Below are 17,099 nucleotides of genomic sequence, written 5' to 3'. Positions count from 1 at the left end.
CTTTTATTTAAGATAGGTAGAATCTCTGACATTAGAATCATAAGGCTTTTGTTTAAGAATTTAAGATGTTTTTTAGATCCTGAATTCCAGCAAGACAGCTGACCTCAAATAGTCTGAAGACCCACTGACCCTTACAGAGGAATGGAATCAGCATGAGAATACAGTTTCTTCATCTCCCTGTCCCATGACTTTGCCCTGTGCCCTTTGAGCAATCAAGGATCTCCACACTTTGGCTGATTCCCAAACCCCTGAAAACCCTAGCCCCAAACTCTATGGAGACGGATTTGAGGTTTCCTCCCATCTCCTGGTTCAGCTTCCCTAGAATTAAACCTCTTTCACTGCTGCAATGTGGTGAATTGACTTGCCACGTGCACTGGATAAAGGACCTATTATGGTTACAATTCCACTCATCCTTTAAGATAGCTTATATGTTGTCTCTGGTCACTGCCTCCCTCCTCTTGGTGCCCCTCGCACAGTTATCCATGACAGCACATTTGCGTCACCTGCTGGGGCAACTGTTTGTTTACATGGCTCTGTCTCTCCCAGCACCCAGCCCAGGCCAGCCCCACACTTCAAAGTCCCTGCAGGGCAGGATGGCATGGAAAGGTCACAGGTTTGGGAGTTAGACTGAATATGACTCCACCCTCTGTCCTCAGCCTCATCTGCTCCCCTAGTTTTCTGTGCTCTAACCACACTGGCCTGCACTCCTGTCTCACTTCATGGCCCTTACACATGCTGTTCCAACTGCTTAGAATGCTCTTCCTCTGGCTCTTTTTCATCCTTTCATGCCCAGCTTAACTATCACCTCCTGAGACAGGCCTTCCTTGACTACTGAATCTAAAGGCACACCCTCTTCCCATTCTGTCATTCTCCAGCAATTCCCTTCATTGATTTGCCACAACCCTAATTATCATATTATTCATTTACTTGTTTGCTGCTTGTCTCCCCTGCTAGAGCTTAAAGTCCTTGAGTATATACAGGGACTTTGCCTTGTTTACTCCTATAGGCCCAGCTCTAACACAGGGCCTGGCATATATTAAGCATTAAAAAAATTTAATTTTAGCTTTTTTTTTTTTTTTTTTGTGAACGGAGTTTCGCTCTTGTTGCCCAGGTTGGAGTGCAATGGCACGATCTTGGCTCACCGCAACCTCTGCCTCCCGGGTTCAAGCGATTCTCCTGCCTCAGCCTCCCTAGTAGCTGGGATTACAGGCATGTGCTACCATATCTGGCTAATTTTGTACTTTTAGCAGAGATGGGGTTTCTCCATGTTGGTCAGGCTAGTCTCGAACTCCCAAACTCAGGTGATCCACCCGCCTCGGCCTCCCAAAGTGCTGGGATTGCAGGCATGAGCCACCGCAACCGGCCAATTTTAGCTTTTTTCAGACAAGCTGGAGTGCAGTGGCATGATCATAGCTGACTGCAGCCTCCAATTCCTGGGCTCAGCTGATCCTCCTGCCTCAGCCTCCCAGGAAGCTAGAACTACAGGAATGTGCCACCACCCCTGGCTAATTTTAAAAATTTTTGATAGAAATGGAGTCTCACGATGTAGTCCAGGCTGGTCTCAAACTCCTGGCCTCAAGTGGTTCTCTCACTTTGGCCTCCTGAATTGCTGGGATTACAGGTGTGAGCCACCAGTCCACCAAGAAATTTTTATTAACTGAATGAGGAATGAACAAACAAAATAGATCCAAATCCTTGCTCCACTAGTTACCACCAGATTTGTGTCTTAGGACAAATTACTTACCCTCTCCTCATGTGAAGATGAGGCCTCTCATGGGTTGTGTATTGGAAACTGTAAAAATGCCTGATACGTGAAGACATTCCATAAATGGCCGTTATTTTTTCTTTCCTTCATCTGAAAAATGTACCCTTTTTGCCAAGAATAAAGACCTTACTGTACATCTTTCCTTTTTCTTTTCTTTTTTTTTTTTTGAGATGGAGTCTCGCTCTGTAGCCCAGGCTGGAGTACAGTGGTGTGATCTCGGCTCACTGCAAGCCCCGCCTCCCGGGTTCACGCCATTCTCCTGCCTCAGCCTCCGGAGTAGCTGGGACTACAGGCATCCGCCACCACGCCCAGCTAATTTTTTGTATTTTGTTTAGTAGAGACGGGGTTTCACTGTGTTAGCCAGGATGGTCTCGATCTCCTGACCTCGTGATCTGCCTGCCTCGGCCTCCCAAAGTGCTGGGATTACAGGCGTGAGCCACCACGCCTGGCCAACGGTACATCTTTCTTTTTTTTTTTTTTTTTTTTTTTTTGAGACAGGGTCTCCCTCTGTCGCCCAGGCTGGAGTGCAGTGGCACAATCTTGGCTCACTGCAACATCCAACTCCCCGGTTCAAGCAATTCTTGTGCCTCAGCCTACAGAGTAGCTGGGACTACAAGCATGCGCCACCATGCCCAGCTAATTTTTGTATTTTTAGTAGAGATGGGATTTTGTCATGTTGGCCAGGCTGGTCTTAAACTCCTGACCTCAGATGATCTGCCTGCCTCAGCCTCCCAAAGTGTTGAGATTACAAGCGTGAGCCACTGCGCCCGGCCTATTTTCCTCCTCTGATCTGACATCATGGGCATGTCTATTCTTCCTTCAAACCATTTCAGACTCATTCCTTCCTCCTATTACTCTTCTGAGACCTTTCCTAATGACTTTAGCACACTTGACCTCTCCTACCACCAAACCAGAGGTATCCAAAGTAGGGGATATGCAACCCAGCATGTAACACACATGTTCTTAGCACACACGATGCCCAAAAAATGGAAACAGCCCAAATGTCCACCAACAGATGAATAGATAAACAAAATGTGGCATAAACTTACAATGGAATATTATTCAGCCATGAAAATGAATAAAGTACTGACACATGCTACCATGTGGATGAACCTTGAAAACATTATGCCAGGTGAAAGAAGTCAGTCACAAAAGGCCACATATTGTGTGAGTCCATTTTTATGTAATATCCAGAATAGAAAAATCCATAGTGACAGAATGCATATTGTTGATTGCCAGACGTTCAGGGGATGGGGAAGAAACTGCTTGATGGGTAAGGGGTTTTACTTTGGAGTAATGGAAATGTTTTGGAACTAGGGGTGGTGGCTGTAAAAGACTGAATGTACTAAATGCCACTAAATGTTCAGTTTAAAATGGTTCATTTCACCTCAATAAATTTTTTAAAAAATGAAGTAGCCATTCTTCCAGGTGAGCTGAAAAGTTTGAATGAGGCACAGGCTCCTTAAATTTCTAAGATGTAAAGTGCTGGGCAAATAGCTGGGGATGCTGAAGGAAGGAATAATCAGAAGGTCAGCAAGTGTGGCTTCAAAACTCTGCCTCAAGTAATAATGATAATGATAATTAGAGATAGTTATAATATTGACTTCTTTGGTTTCCTTGTAAACCAGTGTTATTTTAGAAAAAGAGGGAGATAGCTCTAGTAATTACAGCTAACACTTCTACAATGCTTAATATGAGGAAGGCACTGTTCCAAGTACTTTACATCTAAAACTTACTAAATCCTTACAACTCTAAGAGGTAGTATCATCACATTTCCATTATAGATGAGGGAATGGAAGAATTGAGAAGTTTAAATGAGTTCTCCAAGTCACAGATAAGGAAATGGCAGAGTCCAAATTTGAACCCAGGCAAGTCAGACTCTAGGCACTGAAGTCTCAACCACCAGCCTCTGCACTAAGTGCTCTCCAGGTTTTATCTCATTTAATCCTGCAAGGAAGGTGTTATTATTCCCATTTTATTTTATTTATTATTTATTATTTATTTATTTATTTATTTATTGAGACAGAGTTTCACCCTTGTTGCCCAAGCCAGAGTGCAATGGCACAATCTCCGCTCACTGCAACTTCTGCCTCCCAGGTTCAAGCAGTTCTCCTGCCTCAGCCTCCCGAGTAGCTGAGATTACAGGCCACCATGCCCGGCTAATTTTGTATTTTTAGTAGACATGGGGTTTCTCCATGTTGGTCAGGCTGGTCTCGAACTCCCAACCTCAGGTGATCTGCCTGCCTCAGCTTCCCAAAGTGCTGGGATTACAGGCATGAGCCACCGTGCCTGGCCTATTATTCCCATTTTAAAAATCCACCTCATGCTATCCACATTCCACACCTTCTAGTCTTTCTTTTTTTTTTTTTTTTTTGAGACGGAGTTTCGCTCTGTCGCCCAGGCAGACGGAGTGCAGTGGCGCCATCTTGGCTCACTGTAAGCTCTGCCTCCTGGGTTCACGCCATTCTCCTGCCTCAGCCTCCCGAGTAGCCGGGACTACAGGCGCCCGCCACCACGCCCGGCTAATTTTTTGTATTTTTAGTAGAGATGGGATTTCACCGTGTTAGCCAGGATGGTCTCGATCTCCTGACCTCGTGATCCGCCTGCCTCGGCCTCCCAAAGTGCTGGGATTACAGGCGTGAGCCACCGCGCCCGGCTTTTTTTAATTTTTTTTTATATTTTTTTATTTTTAGTAGAGACCGGGTTTCACCGTGTTAGCCAGGAGGGTCTCTATTTCTTGACCTTGTGATCTGCCTGCCTCAGCCTCCCAAAGCGCTGGGATTACAAGCGTGAGCGACCGCGCCTGGCCAGTCTTTCTCCTACATTTATTTTTACGTTGGTCCACATACTCCTGTCATTCTCACTTTGCTTCATTTTTCCTTTCTTCTTCTTTTTTAAGAGACGGGGTCTTGCTATGTTGTCCAGGCTGGAGTGCAGTGAGGCAGTCATAGCTTATGCCATCCCCAACTCCAAGTGATCCTCCAGCCTCAGCCTCCTCCCTAGCTGGATTACAGGAGCATGTCACCATGCACACTAATTTTCTTTTCTTTTTTTTTTTTTTGGTAGAGATGGGATCTCATGTTGCTCAGGCTGGTCTTCAACATCTGGGCTGAAGTGAGCCCCCTTCCTTGGCCTCTCAAAGTGCTGGGATTAGAGGCTTTGGCCACCACATCCAACCTGAATTTTATTATTTATATTTTCTTTTAGTCTCCCATTACTAGAAGGCAGGGATTTTGATTACTGTTAATTTTCCAATATCCAAAATAATGTGTGGTACCTAATAGGCTCTCAATATCGAAAAGCAATAGTGCACATGGCATTCTGTAGTATTAGGTAGGTATCTTGTGTTCCTGTGTTTGCGTAAATAAGATCATACATGATGTTCTGCTTTTTTAACTTAATGGCTTTTTTTTTTTCTTTTTTTGCGACAGAGTCTGGCTCTGTCACCTAGGCTGGAGTGCAGTGGCGCTATCTCGGCTCACTGCAACCTCTGCCTACTGGGTTCAAGTGATTCTCCTGCCTCAGCCTCCTGAGTAGCTGGGATTACAGGTGCGCACCACCACACCTGGCCAATTTTTTTGTTTGTTCGTTTGTGTGTGTGTGTGTGTGTTTTTTTTTTTTTTAGGCGGAGTCTCACTCTGTTGTCCAGGCTGGAGTGCAGTGGCGCGATCTCAGCTCACTGCAAGCTCCGCCTCCCGGGTTCATGCCATTCTCCTGCCTCAGCCTCCTGAATAGCTGGGACTACAGGCGCCCGCCACCACACCTGGCTAATCTTTTGTATTTTTAGTAGAGACGGGGTTTCACTGTGTTAGCCAGGATGGTCTCGATCTCCTGACTTCGTAATCCGCCCGCCTCGGCCTCCCAAAGTGCTGGGATTACATGTGTGAGCCACCGCACCCGGCCTATTTGTTTTGTATTTTTTAGCAGAGACAGGTTTCACCATGTTGGCCAGGCTGGTCTCAAACTCATGACCTCAAGTGATTTGCCCGCCTCGGCCTCCCAAGGTGCTGGGATTACAGGCGTGAGCCACCACGCCCAGCCATGTCTTTTTTTTTTTTTTTTTTTGAGACAAGAGTTTCGCTCTTGTTGCCCAGGCTGGAGTGCAATGACGCTATTTCGGCTCACCACAATCTCCGCCTCCCGGGTACAAGCAATTCTCCTGCCTTAGCCTCCCGAGTAGATGGGATGACAGGCATGCACCACCACGCCCAGCTAATTTGGTATTTTTTATTTTTTTATATTTATTTATTTTTTCGAGACGGAGTCTCGCTCTGTCGCCCAGGCTGGAGTGTAATGGCGCGATCTGGGCTCACTGCAACCTCTGCCTCCCGGGTTCAAGCGATTCTCCTGTCTCAGCCTCCTGAGTAGCTGGGATTACAGGCGTACGCCACCAGGCCCGGCTAATTTTTGTATTTTTAGTAGAGACGGGGTTTCTCCATGTTGGTCAGGCTGGTCTCTAACTCCCGACCTCAGGTGATCCGCCTGCCTCGGCCTTCCAAAGTGCTGGGATTACAGGAGTGAGCTACCGCGCCGGGCCCTTTTTTTGTTGTTTTTTAAATTCAGTAACTATCTAGTTCATTCTTGGATGGATGACAACCCAGATTGGCTGTGTAGCAGCGTTCTCTTAACCAGTTTCCTATTAATCTTCATTTCATCCCCAGTGTTTCTCCAGAATGCAAATAATATGGCATTAAATATCTTCACACATAGCTTTTTGTGTATGTGTATACTTATTTCTCTAGAATTAGTGTCTAGAAGTGAAACTGCCGGGAGGCAGGATATATACTTTTAACATGTCCAAGTTCCACTGTGATAGCGCTGCGAGGGCACACAACAGGTTTCAATATACCTTGGACCAAACCGGATAGTATCAGTTTTTTTAACTTGTTGCTAATGTGATGGGGGAAAAATGAACTCGGAATTTACACACAAGGAAAAGACTGTTTAAGGTTCAGGGACTGTCCACATAGCTGTCAAGTGGCGGAGCCGTGATTTGGTATTAAAGTGGCCGGAGAGGACGCGTCAAAGTTGGACACTGTGCCCTGTGTCCTGAGGCACGTCTGGTGATCGCTGGGCCTTGCAATGCTGGGCAGGCAGGCCTTCCTCTCCCCTTCTAGGCCTCTGGCCACTCCTGGCTGGCCGAAAGCCTGTTCTTCTCGATTACCGAGTGCTCCTCCTGAAAGCAAGTCAGCATCGCCTAACCTCTTCAGCTTCGAAATGGCGGCCACCAGATCGCTAGGCCACGCCCCGGGGGCGGGGCCTGAGTTCAGGCCAGAGCGATGGATGCCCGAGCCAAGTTAGAAGTCGACTGCCAGTAGGGCTCGCGCAGAATCGGAGAGCCGGTGGCGTCGCAGGTCGGGAGGACGAGTACCGAGTCGAGGGCTCGCTTGTCGGGGCCGCCCGAGAGTCTTAATCGCGGGCGCTTGGGCCGCCATCTTAGATGGCGGGAGTAAGAGGAAAACGATTGTGAGGCGGGAACGGCTTTCTGCTGCCTTTTTTGGGCCCCGAAAAGGGTCAGCTGGCCGGGCTTTGGGGCGCGTGCCCTGAGGCGCGGAGCGCGTTTGCTACGATGCGGGGGCTGCTCGGGGCTCCGTCCCCTGGGCTGGGGACGCGCCGAATGTGACCGCCTCCCGCTCCCTCACCCGCCGCGGGGAGGAGGAGCGGGCGAGAAGCTGCCGCCGAACGACAGGACGTTGGGGCGGCCTGGCTCCCTCAGGTAGGTGGCAGGACCGGGTCGTGGATGCCTGGGGAGCCGGGCGGCGGGGCTGAGGAATCGGCTTCCAGGGCCACCGGGCCTGGGTGGCGCTGATGGAGCGGCTCCGCGGCTGCCGGGCAGAGGGCTTGGGCCAGGCCGCTGTCACCCCGGGTAGCGTTGGGCGGGGGCCCCGGAGTCCGGTGTCATGGCCGGCGAGCCGAGTTCCCACATCCCACTCAAATTTCCTTGTGTTTGGCGGAAACGTGCCAACGCCACCTTTATGCCATGCGCATTCCTCATATTTGGCAGTGGGAAAATCCGCGCAGAGCTGCCCCATATCTGTTGTCACTTGGATGGGCCAATTCCTTTTCTCTTGGGCCGCCGAATGTGGGACCCGGGCTTGCACCCTTTCTCAGGGTACTTCAGTCAAGTGACACCCTTTTAGAGACGACATGAGGAATCGGGTAAGAGAGGAGGAAACTGGCCAGTGCCCTACCGCAAAGGCACAGGGGCCTCTTCTTGGGTATCAGGACTAGCCTTGGGTATCAGGACTCTGTGGGTTATTAATGAAAGGTTTGGGATACTTATAGAGGATTGGCCTCAGGACGCTTTGGAATGAAGAGTCAGGGCTGTCTTTTGTGTGACGCGAGAGCCGCCGGGACGCTTCAGCTCTGCAGCTGCTGAGGCTCTGCGAGCGAGTCGATGCCCAAGAGAGAGGCGTTTGGACGTCGTGAGAGGCGAGGCGGCCGTGTTCATTCATTGTTCTCGTTCTAGGGCTCTGGGTGTGCCCCTGGTATTCATTCTGTGGTGGGAAGAAGGAATGGAACTTACGTGTATCCTTGAGATGTGAACGGGTTCTAGGGGGTCACTTAATCTAAGTGGAAAATGAATTCAAGGCACGTTCATTGAGCGTTTCTGCTTGCCTGGTCCTCTGTGGGCTGAGTGGAGAGACTCTGCCCTCCCTGCGCTCCTAAGGCGTGAAAACAATGCAGTGTGATAAGAATTGGCTTATCAAGTGTTATGGGGATTTAGAACAGTTAGTTTTGCTTGGGGAGGAGTTGAGGAAGCTTCTACACTCGAGGAGACTTCTGAGTCGAGTTTTGAAACACCTGTGAGTAAGTGCTCATCAGGTGAGGAGGAGCTCAGGGAACAGCTGGTACAAAGGCTTAGAGCCATGTGGGAGTTGGGATGAGTTTGGGGAGCAGCAAATTGCCTGGGGTGCAGGAAGGAAATGGTGAGAGATGAGAGTAAAATAAAAGTTGCTAGAATTGTGAGGGGGCTGTCTTTGTTGTAGATAGTGAACTAGTTGAATTTGGATTATTGTACATGGGTTGCTGAGTCTTCATTCTTGCTGATAATTTTCTCCCTTTGTTGATGTTGAAGCTGATATTGATTGAACATATTTAGTTTAACTTAGTTAATGACTTTTAAATTTTTTTTTATTTTTTCAGAACAATGCAAACTTTTTTTTTTTTTTTTTTTTTTTTTAAAGGAACAGGATCTCACTCTGTCGCCCAGGCTAGAGTGCAGTGGCATGATCATAGCTCGGTTGCAGCCTCTAACTCCTGGGCTTAAGCAGTTCTCCTGCCTTTGCCTCCTGAGTAGCTGGGACTACAGACAGGTGCCACCACACATGGCTAATTAAAAAAAAAATAGTAGAGATGGAGTCTGGCAGTGTTGCCTAGGCTGGTCTCAAACTCCTGGGCTCAGGCGATCCTCCTGCTTCCACCTCTCCCTCCCAACGTGCTTGCTGGGATTACAGGGGTGAGCCACTGGCCAGGCAGAACTTTTTTTTTTTTTTTTTAAATAATAGAGAGGGGGTCACACTATGTTGGCCAGGCTGGTCTTGAACTCTTGGGCTCAAGTGATCCTCCAGCTTCAGCCTCTTAAAGTGCTGAAATTACAGGTGTGATCCACTGTGCCTGGCTAGCAGAACATTTTTGATAAGTGTTTTATATCAAATGTTTTGACTTACACAGTAGTGAATGAATTGAACTCATATATTCCTGGGGATTCTTGCAAAAAATTCTCTTAAAGTTATACTTGCTCACAAAAATGTTAACTTTATAAATGTAGAACACTCTCCTACTAATTTTTATTTTATTCTATTGTTTTTTATTTTTTTGCGACGGAGTCTCACTCTGTTGCACAGGCTGGCGTGCAATGATGCGATCTCGGCTCACTGCAACCTCTGCCTCCTTGGTTCAAGCAGTTCTCCTGCCTCACCCTCCTGAGTAGCTGGGTAGGCACACTCCACCACGCCCGGCTGATTTTTGTATTTTTAGTAGAGATGGGGTTTTGTCGTGTTGGCCAGGCTGGTCTCAAACTCCTGACCTCGAGAGATCTGCCCACCTCGGCCTCCCACGGCCTCGCTGGGATTACAGGCATGAGCCACTGTGCCTGGCCTAAATTTTAAATATAAATAATGTACTCCCCAGTCTTACAGAAATTGGACGACTATAGAAAACAAACATCAAAAAAAGTGTAGAATGTGAGTATTTTTAGTTTAATAAGTGTATTTTATAAACTATTTATTTGTATTGACTTCTCGGATAACAACCTGTTATAAAATCTTTATCCCCATAAACATAATTTTCCTAAAATAGCTATAATATTGTGATTAATGTTTATGCTGAAGTGACTATTATGGAATTAACAGACTTCAGTTGCAGTTCCTAAATCTTGCTTTGGTTGTGATGATTATATACCACTGAAGAACATTCAGGATTATTTTGGCTTGTTTTTACCCTTATCACTCAAGGGCTAAGCTGTTTAAAATGCAACATAAACATTTGACCCAGTTGAATGCTGGGATACTTGGAAAAATAAACCTGTTACTGTTTCTGTACTAAAGGCTTATCTTTTAAAGATATGTGGTGTTTTTTTAGTGCAGTGGTGCGATCTCGGCTCACTGCGACCTCTGCCTCCTGGGTTTAAGCATTCTCCTGCCTCAGCCTCCTGAGTAGCTGGGACTACAGGCGCCTGCCACCACGCCTAGCCAACTTTTATGTTTTTAGTAGAGACGGGGTTTCACCATATTAGCCAGACTGGTCTTGAACTCCTGACCTTGTGGTCTACCCGCCTTGGCCTTGCAAAGTGCTGGGATTACAGGCGTGAGCCACCGTGCCTGGCTGATATGTGGTGTTTTGTGATTATAAATTGTAGTGGAGTTCCTTAGTTTTGTTAAAGTCTTGTCAGTAGTTGTAAAAACATCAGCCAGTTGTGGTGGCTCAGGCCTGTAAGCCCAGCACTTTGGGAGGCCGAGGCTGGTGAATTGCTAGAGCTCAGGAGTTTGAGACCAGCCTGGGCAACATGGTGAAAACCTGTCCCTACAAAAAATACACACACACAAAAAGAAAAAAATTAGCAGGGTATGGTGTAGTATGCCTGTAGTCCCAGCTGCTTGGGAGGCTGAGGTGAAAGGCTCACCTGAGCCCAGGGAGATTGAGGCTGCAGTGAGCCATGTTCATGCCACTGTACTCCAGTGTTGGTGACGGAGTGAGACCCTGTCTCAAAAAAAAAAGTGTGCCTTCAATAGAAGGCTTGAACATATTTTATGGGATTTGGTTTAGCTGAAAAAAACAGTGAGAAGCAGATTAAGCTGGTAATTTCTGACAAAAAGTATCTAAAAGATGAAGTGAAGAATGTTAAACATCAAGTATTATATTACAGTTGCTCTGAGACTAGTAGCTTTTAGTTTATAACATGTCATTTGTTTGCTCTGAAGATTAAGCAAGTTCATACTTCTTGGAAGTTAAATTTGACTTTTCCAGAAGCACTGGATTATTTACGAAATAAAAAATATAATTGATAACTTTAAACTACTATTTCAGGTAGTCTATTACTAGTAAATGTATGATTCTGCATTTAAATTTCAGGTAAATCTTTGTTAGTAACCTACTGCCTAAAAAAATGTTACATGAGGGAGTACTTTTGTTTGCATGTTAGGATCATAATAGGCCATACATAATAATCTTGAGCTTGGGAGGAGCTTGTTAGCCAAACAGCATGCCTTAATGTTGACTTGCAGAAGACAATTTTAAATATTGCCTTTGAAAGGCAGTGGATAATGTGACAGTGAGGGGGTTTATGAAACCATAAAATTGAGCTTTTTGACTTAGTTTTTGTTTTTAAGTTGTTCAGATCTTGGGAGTCATTTCTTCAAAACAAATGACTATGAGGTGGAAAATTACTTACCTTGAATAAATTAATTGGAAAATCAGAGAACACTGTGTTTATTTAGGATGAGGTTGTTTAGGTCTTTTATTGGTATGTGTATGGGAGGGTAGAATTCCTAATTGCTCATCTGACTGGGTTCAAAATGTAATACTAGATATTTGTGTTGCAATTCAGTTGGTACTTTTGGTATAGGGCTAACTTACCTTGCGTGTAATTTTTTTTTTTTTTTTTTTTTTTTTTTTTGAGATGAAATCTGGTGCTGTTGCCCAGGCTGGAGTGCAGTGGTGTGATCTTGGCTCACTACAACCTCCGTCTCCCAGGTTCAAGGGATTCTCATGCCTCAGCCTCCGGAGTAGCTGGGATTACAGGCGCCGGCCACCTTGCCTGGCTAATTTTTGTATTTTTAGTAGAGACGAGGTTTCACCATGTTGGCCAGGCTGGTCTTGAACTCCTGACCTCAAGTGATCCACCTGCCTCGGCTTCCCAAAGTGCTGGCATTACAGGCTCGCTCAGGCATCTTGCCTTGTAATTCTCATGATAGTAATGGCTATTTTTTTCTTGCCTTAGAGTTGTAAGTAAAAATTCCTTAATTACACATTAAGGTTTGATCTTTAATTTTACAATGTTTGAGTCATTTTGTTACTTCTTTTCTCCCAGAATGACTTGCGTAGTTCTAAATGATTTTAGTTAATTTCAGATCTGTTTGCCTTTCTTCTAAAATGACCCCTAGAATCTCAGCTTAACTAAGGAAAATGTCAAGTGGGTGTTGTTTCTTTGTTACTGGTTTTGGCCTAGACTATCTAAAGTTTGGCAAATTACTCACAAAGTATGTTAATTGGCATCACATTCCAATCAGTGTACGTAGCATTTTTTGAGGAACACTTGACACACGGTTTTATTTTTAGACCAGATTCTAAGGGGTTTTACTGGGTGGGGCTTAACAATCCTAAAGCTAGTTTACGGTTTTAAAATCTTTATGATTTAGAGGTTGTTTACATTTTTTGTTAATAAATGGGAAGCAGCAGGCAGTGGCAGTCAATTTTGTTTGTTTCTTTTTTTGTTTTTTTTGAGACGGAGTTTCGTTCTTGTTGCCCAGGCTGGAGTGCAGTGGCATGATCTTTGCTCACCACAGCCTCTGCCTCCTGGGTTCAAGCCATTCTCCTGCCTCAGCCTCCTGAGTAGCTGGGATTACAGGCATGCGCCACCACACCTGGCTAATTTTGTATTTTTAGTAGAGACAGGGTTTCACTGTCTTGGTCATGCTGGTCTTGAACTCCCTAACTCAGGTGATCTGCCTGCCTCAGCCTCCCACAGTGCTGGGATTACACGCGTGAGCCACCACGCCCAGCCCTCACATAACTTTTATGATATTATATTCTTATAATTGTTCCATTATTAATTATAATTAATCTCTTATTGTGCCTAATTTATATGTTAAACTTGATCATGGGTATGTATGTACAGGAAACAACATATACAGTATAGTATACTGTTCTTGCTTTCAGGCATTCATTGGTAGTCTTGGAACATATTCCAAGTGGATATGGAAGCACTACTGTGTGATGGAATGTTACTCAGTAATAAAAAGAAAGGATGTACAGGTGTATACTACAACATTGGAAACATGCTAAGTAAAAGAAACCATGCAGGAAAGACCACATATTGAATTATTCCATTTATATGTAATGTCCAGAATAGGAAAATCCTTAGTGACAGAAAGTAGATTAGGGGCTGAGGGATGTAGGGAATGGTCAGTGACTGTGATAGGGTTTTTTTTTTTTTTTTTTTTTTTTTTGGGGTGATAAAAGTGTTCTACAATTATGGAGATGGATCCACAACTGTGAATATAATAAAAGCCATTTTATTGTATACTTTTTTTTTTGAGATGTTTTGCTCTTGTTGCCCAGGCTGGAGTGCAGTGGTGCGCAATCTCAGCTCACCGCAACCTGTGCCTTGGGTTCAAGCGATTCTCCTGCCTCAGCCTCCTGAGTAGCTGGGGTTACAGGCATGCACCACCATGCCCGACTAATTTTGTATTTTTAGTAGAGATGGGGTTTCTCCATGATAGTGAGACTGGTCTCGAACTCCCGACCTCAGGTAATCTGCCCACCTCGGCCTCCCAAAGTGCTGGGATTTACAGGTGTGAGCCACTGCACCTGGTCCCTGCCTGGAAATTCTTAAGACTTAAATATTATTTTCTTTGAGTAAGTAATAATGTCAGATGTCACAACATTTAAAGGATATAGAAAGTTATGTTGTGCATAGTTATTCTATGTTCTCTTTTGTTCTCTAGCTACCCAGCTTCCTTTCACAGAGGGAAATGTGAATTCTTGTGTATCCTATTTTGTGACGACACAAAAATATTTAAGGGTAGATGTGCTGGCCTTACTTTCTTGCTCAAATCTTCCAGGCTCTCCCTGGCTACCAGACTAAGTATATACAATTCTTGCTTCTGTGTCTTGCTCACATGGCTTTCTCATAGTAATAGTATGTTTAGTGGAAATCAAAAGCCAGTATTTTTAGGCTCCTGTAGGTGCAGGCCAGTGCACTTGGTGCAGCATAAGGCAAGTTCCTACCTTCAAGGACCTTATCTAATTGAGAGAGGCTGACATTTCCTTACTTTTATCTATTCCTCTTTTTTTTTTTTTTTCCCGAGATGGAGTTTCACTCTTATCACAAAGGCTGGCGTACAGTGGCGTGATGTTGGTTCACTGCAACCTCTGTCTCCCGGGTTCAAGTGATTCTCCTGTCTCAGCTTCCCAAGTAGCAGGGATTACAGGCATCTGCCACCACACCCGGCTAAATTTTGTATTTTTAGTAGAGATGGGGTTTCATGATGTTGGCCAGACTGGTCTTGAACTCCTGACTGCAGATGATCCACCTGTCTCGGCCTCCCAGAATGCTGGGATTACAGATGTGAGCCACCGCAGTGGCCAAGTTGAATTTCTTGTATAGATGTCTTATGTCTCAGTTTAAAAATGAGGCATGTCTTACTCTTGCCTATATATTTCCAGTGGGGCATGTCTTATCCTTTTTTATATATCTCCAGTTCTTAAAACCTTGTCTTACACAGCAAACATTAATCAGAGGTTAATCACTTATGGATTTAGTTTCACTCTACTGCCATCTCTCCAAAATGCTTACAGTAAAGAGGCTACACTTACTAAATTCAAACTTAGAACTTTGTAACTTAGGACCTGTCTGTTGGAGGAGGTAAGTTGCTTAAGCTTCTCCCTCTATTGGGCATTATATGTAGAGTGCTCTAGGTTCTGCCTGCTAGCTCCTTGATGACATTTGCCTGCTTTAGCAGCACACTGACTCTTCAGCTCAAGCAGCTGTTACCATGCTGGCTATTTCCTTTTGCATTCATAGGTTTTAGATATGGAAGAAAGTTATACTCAGAGAGAATGGGGGGATAAATGATAATCTTCTACCATTTTTGACCTTAGTCTGGTCCAGCATTATAGTGTGATTTTGAGAGGAGAGATTGTGATTTCCCTGGCTAGTATTATCTAGTATTGCCTGACAATGCAAAATGGACCCCTAGGCTGTCTTATGTAAGTTGGAAGGGGGCGGATTGGGGGTGGGGTGTGTGTGTGTATCTACAATCCAGTGACATTTAACAACATTCACAATGTCTTAAAACCATCGCCACTACTCGTTTCCAGAACCTTTTTGTTACCTCAAACAGAAACAGTACTCATTAAGCAAGAACTCCTCATTCCTCCCTATGCCCAGTTCCTCGTAACCCCTATTCTACTTTCTCTCTATGAATTTGCCTATTCCAGGTACCTCATGTAAGGGGAGTCATACACTATCTGGCCTTTTTTGTCTGGCTTATTTTACTTAGCACATTTTCGAGGTTTATCCATGTGGTGGTGGCATGTATCTGTATTTTATTCCTTTTTATGGCTGAATAATATTTCATTGTATGAATATATCATTTTGTTTATCTCCTCATCAGTGATGGACACTTGGATTATTTCCACCTTTTGGTTGTTGTAAATAATGCTGCAGTGAACATTGGTGTACAAATATCTGTTGGAGCCCCTGCTTTCAGTGCCTTAGGGTAATGCACAGGAGTAGAATTACTGGATCATATGGTAATTCTGTGTTTACTTTTTGAGGAACTGCCAAACTGTTTTGCACAGTGACTGCACCATTTTACATTTCCCACCAGCAAAGCACAAGGGTTCCAGTTTTGCCACATCTTTTCCAACACTTGTTAGTTTTTCTTTTTTGATTTTTAAAATAACAATCCTGGGCTGGGCACGGTGGCTCATGCCTGTAATCCCAGCACTTTGGGAGGCCGAGGCGGGCGGATCACCTGAGGTCAGGAGTTCGAGACCAGCCTGGCCAACATGGTGAAACCCCGTCTCTACTAAAAGTACAAAAAAAATTCGCTGGGCTTGTTGGCGCATGCCTGTAATCCCAGCTACTTGGGAGGTTGAGGCAGGAGAATCGCTTGAACTCGGGAGGCGGAGGTTGCAGTGAGCTGAGATTGCGCCATTGCACTCCACGAGAGTGAGACTTCGTCTCAAAAAATAAATAAATAAAATAACAACCCTAATGATTGTGAAGTGGTTGTAGGCTTTTTGCATTTTAAAAAATTATTATTTTTACTATTTTAGAGATGGCGGGGGGGGGGAAGGTCTCACTATGTTTACCAGGTTGGTCTCGAACTCCTGGCCTCCATTGATCCTCCCATTTTAGCCTCCCAAAGTACTGGGATTACAGGCTTGAGCCACTGCGCCCAGCCCTCCTTTTCTTCTTATTGCTACTTAGATCTAATGGGCAAACCAGAACCTTTGAATTTGGCTATATTTGGATCTGATGGGTTTTTTCCTCCCTCTTAAACTTGTGTATAATGTTATTCAAAGAGATACATTAATTACACAATTAATGACATCTTTTTAAAAAGAACACTTTTTCTTTCATCCTTGTGAGGTGTAAGAAGAAAAATAAGCAAAAAAAAAAAATGAATAAAGTTTTTCTATAAGTTGATACACACAGTTGTAGTTACTTTATACTCATACCCTTTTTTTGTGTTGTGAGTGACACAGTCTCACTCCATTGCCCAGGCTGGAGTGCAGTGGTGCGATCTCCACTCACCGTAGCCTTGACCTCCCAGGCACAAGCCATCTTCCCTCCTGAACCTGCTGAGTAGCTGGGACTACAGGTGTGTGCCACCACACTCAGCTAATTTTTGTATTTTTTGTAGAGATGGGGTTTTGCCATGTTGCCCAGGCTGATGTCGAAGTGCTGAGCTCAAGTGATTCTCCCGCCTTGGCCTCCCAAAATGCTGGGATTATAGGCATGAGCCACTGTGCCTGGCCTCTCATGCTTTTTTATTCTATAATGTATTTAGGGCCAGCCTCTGTGGCTCATGCCTGTAATCCCAGCACTTTGGGAGGCCAAGGAGGGAGGATTGCTTGAGGCCAGGAGTTCAAAACCAGCCTG

At 45.0% G+C, this 17,099-nt stretch overlaps 1 protein-coding gene across 9 annotated transcripts in view; it reads left to right on the top strand.

The window, feature by feature from the left end:
• Positions 1-7,069: 7,069 nt before the first annotated feature.
• Positions 7,070-17,099, top strand: part of RAF1 (Raf-1 proto-oncogene, serine/threonine kinase) — a 79,282-nt gene continuing 69,252 nt past the window's right edge. For 3 of the 9 annotated variants that reach the window (XM_008951709.4, XM_063602185.1, XM_008951708.5), the window contains exon 1: positions 7,070-7,481. The gene's annotated coding sequence lies outside the window, so the exon portion shown is untranslated. Of the gene's footprint in view, positions 7,482-7,745; positions 7,925-17,099 lie in introns of those variants that run through there. The other 6 variants (XM_008951712.4, XM_008951711.5, XM_055109500.2 and 3 more) reach the window with 5 other exon arrangements.

Source organism: Pan paniscus, chromosome 2 (genome assembly GCF_029289425.2).
Source record: "Pan paniscus chromosome 2, NHGRI_mPanPan1-v2.0_pri, whole genome shotgun sequence".
Classification (NCBI taxonomy): Eukaryota; Metazoa; Chordata; class Mammalia; order Primates; family Hominidae; genus Pan; species Pan paniscus.
The sequence above is the reverse complement of the archived record's forward strand: the minus strand, read 5'-3'. Positions and strand labels throughout refer to the sequence as shown.